Raw genomic sequence first — 6,678 nt, 5'->3', positions numbered from 1 at the left:
TATGACGCGAGTTAGTACTTACCACAGCTAACACATGGCAACTGAACTAATATCAACCTACAGCACAAACTGCACCGATGACATCGTGCATAAAATATTCATATCCAGAACTTTTTCATGAAGGAACGACAAAGCTACATTCTGGAACTACAAGAGATAAAATATTATGTAGCTTTACTTAGGTATAAATACAGCAACGAGTTAAAAAATAATAATATTTGTTTATTATTTTATCTACTTGTTGAGTTTAATATCTCCACCTTCATGTTTGATGGCAATACTAAGCAGAGATAAAGAGATGTTTAACTCCTCTCTCACTGGAAGTGGGAGAGCAATTACTAAACGTCAAAACCACCTAAACTTTGACAGTTGATCGAGTTCAGGAGGTTTTGACGTTTAGAAATTGGACACGAGCGATGGACAGATTGAAATCTTACCAAAAAAATATGTAAACGGAGGGCTTTGTTGCGTCGTTCAAGACCACTTATAAGAAATGTAAAACAATGAAAATTTAATAAATTTGAGAAATTTGACGCATCATAGTATTATTTTCAATGGAAAATGATTAAAAACATTTAATGATTCAGCGCTGGCAAGCTTAAATTCTTTTATTGGGTATTGAAAGGTCAAAAGCCAGCTGTTCTAATATATTTTAAAACGATTTAAGTAGTTTCTCCATATAAAAAATAACCACTATATAGCAATTTTTATTCGTACTAAATGTTGGGTATTGGTTTAACAAATGCCCAAAAATTATTATTTTGTTCAATCTGGAATATAATGGAAAATGTTATAAAAAAACGCAAATTTTGAAGCGCTCTCACACTGGAATAAGTTGAACATCCCTTTATTCCTGATACTAAGACTTAAGGACATGAGGTTTGCTTCCAACTATTTGTACTATCGACAGTATATTCATGTTGTTCTGTTGTGTTCTTCTTTTAGCTTATAAATATATTTGGATAAGTTCTTATCTATTACCGATAATTACAATACATTATTACGAGTATCTGTCATGATACTTGTTTTTATGTTTACAGCTGATAAGGATTTGTTGACATATTTGGGTTCGTGAGTATGATAAGGAATGATATCTTCCTTAACTCTCCCCTCTGTATTAATGTCTAAAATGAAAGGTCCTCATTTCAAAGGCGCTGTGTTTGGAGTCGCTGTACCTCCATTTCATATACCTGCTCGAAAGCTCGGCGTTTTTTGGCTTCTTGATTAATCTGGTAACATTTAAATGCCTTTACTGAGGCGTATATAAATAATCCTAATTAATACAAAAGAGTGGCATAGCTTAAAAACTGTAAAGGGCGTTCCTCAACAGGAATTAGGTATTTGTACATTTCTTGTATATTAAAAAACTAGAGGACTCGTCCACGCTTCACTGTGGCTGATACATAGATAATACTACTACTATCATCTATATGATTTCTATTAGTTGAATTATAACTATTAGTTAATGAGATATAGCGTTTTTGTGAAACAACTTGTGTTAGTTTACAATAACATGGATCATAAACATTTCGTATGTTAATAGAGCATTGCTTTTTGTGGGAAAATACTGTTGAATTTGAGCTCAGGGATGCGTGAAGATTAAAGTTGAGTTTGGGGTTCATACATAGTTACTCCCAGATCAACAAAACTGCATACTTGATCCAACCTAAAGTTTTGTATTGCGTATGAAGTAGGGTCTACAGCTATACGTGAAAAGCACATCGTTTTACATTTTTTAAGGTTCAATGGCATGTCATTTCTATCACACCAAGAAACTAGGTTGTTTATGTCTGTTTGCAACTGACATCTTTCGCTGATGGAAGTATATGTTTTAAAAAGTTTTACATCGTCAGCGTGTAATAAAACTTTTGAATACTTAACAACACATGATATGTCATTAATAAATAACAAGAACAGAATTGGACCAAGATGGCTACCTTGAGGAACGCCTGAAGGAACATTGATTATGTCAGAAAAAGTATCGTTAAATATGACTTCATGAATTCTATTATTAAGATAATAAGCAACCTATTTTAGAAATATTGGTTCAAAACCAAGAAGATCAAGTTTATTCAAAAGAATTGAATGAAATACTTTATCAAAAGCTTCACTAAAATCTGTGTGTATAACATCAGTATTCTTATTCTCCCTAAAGCCCGTTGATACATGAGACATATATTCATGAAAATTAGTTATTTTAGATTTTCCTTTACGAAAACCGTGCTGAGAAAAAGAAATTAGTGGAGAGATCCGGAAGGTTATGTCGTCTGTTATAATTGCTTCAAAGAGTTTAGGTATTGCTGACAACTTTTCTATAGTTTTCCATATGGACGGAAATAAGCCTTGCATAAGAAATTAATTAAATAGTTTTGTTAGGGGGTGGTATATTTTGCACATTCGTTAAGAAAGCATGAGGGAATCATATCTGGGCCATAATTATATAATTGTTCTAACAAATTTAACTGATTTAAGACGTCTGCTTCGGAAATGGTAGGTGCATTAATGATAGAAATCGGAAAAAACTTGTCCTGATGCGGGACATTTTTTGGAGATTTTGGAGAGTAATTGGACTTAAAGAATTCAGTGAACATATAAGAAATGGTGTGGTTGTCACTAGGCATACTAGACTTGTAATGGGGTTTCGTCCATAGCTGAGGTAAGCTCAGCCGCTCCAGGGTCAGCCTTGGGACCCATGAACCCTTAGCAAATAAAAGATTTGATTTTAATAAACGAATTGTCCACGCCCCCCCTTTCAGTGGACAGCCAGACCAGCGTGATGTGTACAGTGGTGATGAAAACGAACGAGATTGGTGAGCCGGGCGTTGACGCTTGTTGCAGCTGGCACGGTGATGAAAACGAACGGGATTGGTGAGTCGGCGTTGACGCTTATTGAAGCTGGCACGGTGATGAAAACGAACGGAATTGATGAGTCGGCGTTGACGCTTGGTGAAGCTGGCACGATGATGAAAACGAACGGGATTGATGAGCCGGCGTTGACGCTTATTGAAGCTGGCACGGTGATGAAAACGAACGGGATTGATGAGCCAGCGTTAACGCTTAGTGAAGCTGGCACGATGATGAAAACGAACGGAATTGATGAGCCAGCGTTAACGCTTAGTGAAGCTGGCACGATGATGAAAACGAACGGGATTGATGAGCCGGCGTTGACGCTTATTGAAGCTGGCACGGTGATGAAAACGAACGGGATTGATGAGCCAGCGTTAACGCTTAGTGAAGCTGGCACGATGATGAAAACGAACGGAATTGATGAGCCAGCGTTAACGCTTAGTGAAGCTGGCACGATGATGAAAACGAACGGGATTGATGAGCCGGCGTTGACTTCCCGCTGCCTACTGCTGTTCCCGGTGACCGTCCGATTCGGCGAACTGGAGCAAAAGAGCGCACTCAGTGCGAAGTGCTTGCTTATATAGCAAGCACAGCGCAGCTTTCGTCGCGGTAGCGAGGTGAGTATGCGTATGGTGCATTAGGACGTATGGTGGAAAGCTCTAGCGGGGTTCAGCATCGTTGTGTGCGTATGGTGCGGGTACATGGTGTACTGTGGGGCGAAGTTGACGTAACTTATTGGAAGGTGGCAAAAGCCACGTTACAGTCCCCCCCTCACTTCGGACAATGATCCTTCGCTGGCGGCAGGTCGGAGGAGATCTCCCACGATGGTTCGGCTGGAGGCTGGCTGGCTGTCCTAGTTGGCGTGTGCCGTGAACGGGGAGCGGGTGTGAAAACCTTTATTTAATAGTAGTTTCTTAGCCTATAGTACCAAGGCGTCTTATAAACTAGTATTACAAATTTTTAAATTAACCTATTGTACAAGGTGTCTTATAAACTAGTATTACCAATTTTTAAATTAATTTTAATATCTTTCTTGTCATTTTGATTATCTGGAAAGAGATGAGCAAACGGACGCTTCGATTAGCGTTGGCAACGTCTATTGTTGCATTACATTAGTGCTAAGTGGCTCGGAGCTAGAGTATTCGGTTGGCAGCTGCTTTAAATCTTGCAGATGCACATGCTCGACTTGAATTTTCTGACGATATATGGGCCAGAATATTTCGGAGCAAGCTTCTGTGCAAATCTGTTTACTGCGGAAGAGAGCGGATGAGCTCTTTTGAGTACTTTCTCGCCGATGAGTGGCTTCCATGGTCGTCTGCGCAAATCGTAGTATTTCTTCTGGCGTTTTGCTGCAGTAAACAAGTTGCGAGAAATTCCTTGCCAAAGCTCGGTGAGTGTCGGCACGATGGTGGCTTCTTCGTCAGGCACATTCCCATCTTTACGGATTTGTTTCGGTGCAGCCGGTGTGTACCCGAAGTTTATCTCAGCTGCTGATGTTTTTGTCGAGTCGTGTGGTGATGTATCTATTGCGGAAGCTATTTCGGCTAGTTGGTGGTCCCAGGTTTGATGATCGGCCTTTGCTCGTCGTGCACTCATGGCTTTCACGATTCTGTTTGTGTGCTCGGTTGGATTGATTACTTCCTGCATCACTGGGTTGCGTGGAGAATATCTCTGCTTTAGTGGACGGTCGTGTTTAAGACGAATTATGTGTTCGGTGGCTGTGCTGGGGCCGGTGATCGTCGAGAATACTGCTGCGTTTTCAGTGAGGAGAGTATTCAATTGGTGATTCTCCTGTTCCGTAAGATGTTGCCTTTCGGTTAGCGTAGCAAGGTGATCGGTAGGTGCCTGTGTGCTTAGGCGTGTTGCGGTTAGGGGCTGACCATCGATGGTGATAGTCAGGTCTCGCTTCCTTAAGAAATCCATGCCTAAGATGACATGTTCCGAAAGCGTCGGTAGAGCTGATACAAGTAGGTGCGTAGACTTGTTTCCCAGCTCTATCGTAACAGGATACATTTTCGTGCTAGGTATATACGTCTGGTTAGCTAGCTGAATGCGACTGGTCTGGCGTCTGGCTTTAATTTGGTGTTTATCTAGATGACGTTGAAGTTCTTTGCCGATATATGTGAGCGTGGCTCCGGTGTCCACCAGAGCTTCTATCTGCATGCCTGCGACAGTAATGGGCAAATAATAACGGCCATCTGGTTTCCCTTCTGGGTACGGAATCGTTGCTTTGAGTGCTGTTGTACTGGGTTTGAACGGAAAAGCTCGCACTGTTGTATGTGTAGGACAATTGCAGTCCCGCGACATGATTCCGTCGCGTCCACAGCGAGAGCAAAATATTCGCTGTTGGTTGCGACATTGGTGTCTTCGGTGTCCCGGCTGCTTACATCGCCAACAAACGTTCTCGCTGCAATACTTATTACTTACCGCCGTCAAACAGTGATTGGTGTTTCTCGCTTGCCTGGTCTCCTCGCCTTTCAACAATTCGAATTCTTCCGTTAATTCGAGTAGTTCGTCCACGCTGTTGAAATCGCTCCGACGGACATATAAGCGATATTCCACCCTTAGACCGTCATATATACGCTCGGTGTGATCTTCATCGCGTAGTTTCGGGTGCTGGCGGATGAGCGTTTGGATGGCCAGTACATAATCCTTTGCTTTCTCTCTGGGTAATTGCTTGCGCTGATGGATGGTTTCCTCCAGATATGCGAGGTGACGTTTCGGTAAAAAGAACCGTTGAGCCTCGTAACGAAAGTCGTCCCACGTGTTGATGACATTGCGTTTTATACGAAACCATTGCAGCGCTTTGTCCTGCAAAATTTCCGGCATAGTAGCAAGAAGCTGGTTGTTTGCTATAGAGTAGCATTCGGCGAGTTCCTCGCATCGCTCTAAAAAGTCGTGTAAATTTTCGCGACCGCTGTAGCGTATGTTCCATTGCCGCACGGAGTTTATAACCTCCAAATCCGGCACTCTTGCGGCTGAGGTTATGTCACGTGTTGCTATCGCTTTGCTGGGGATTCTCACTGTGGTGGTTGGAACGAGTATGGTGGCGTTATCTTCCTCCTTCATTTCCCTTTCCAAAGCTTTCACCAGATCTTCCGTGGATTTATTGTGGCGCTTTGCACGGATGCAGGCGCTCAGCTCGGTACGGAGATCTGCTACGGTGCGCCCTTCGACAGCGATGTGGTGTCGTCTGCACTCGGTGATTAATCGGTCCTTCTTCAGCCAGTAAATCCAACTGGTCGTGTCCGTCTCAAGCGTTAGAGCCTTGTTCGCTGGAGTACTGCGATGCTTATGATTGTGTGGGGGGCGCGGCGAACCTGATTCATGAGCGTTGGTGACCGTTTCATGTTTTTCACTGTCACTCACAAAATCAGGTCCCTGCTCGGGCGCCATTTGTAATGGGGTTTCGTCCATAGCTGAGGTAAGCTCAGCCGCTCCAGGGTCAGCCTTGGGACCCATGAACCCTTAGCAAATAAAAGATTTGATTTTAATAAACGAATTGTCCACGCCCCCCCTTTCAGTGGACAGCCAGACCAGCGTGATGTGTACAGTGGTGATGAAAACGAACGAGATTGGTGAGCCGGGCGTTGACGCTTGTTGCAGCTGGCACGGTGATGAAAACGAACGGGATTGGTGAGTCGGCGTTGACGCTTATTGAAGCTGGCACGGTGATGAAAACGAACGGAATTGATGAGTCGGCGTTGACGCTTGGTGAAGCTGGCACGATGATGAAAACGAACGGGATTGATGAGCCGGCGTTGACGCTTATTGAAGCTGGCACGGTGATGAAAACGAACGGGATTGATGAGCCAGCGTTAACGCTTAGTG

Source organism: Bactrocera dorsalis, chromosome 6 (assembly GCF_023373825.1).
Source record: "Bactrocera dorsalis isolate Fly_Bdor chromosome 6, ASM2337382v1, whole genome shotgun sequence".
NCBI lineage: Eukaryota > Metazoa > Arthropoda > Insecta > Diptera > Tephritidae > Bactrocera > Bactrocera dorsalis.
The sequence above is the reverse complement of the archived record's forward strand: the minus strand, read 5'-3'. Positions refer to the sequence as shown.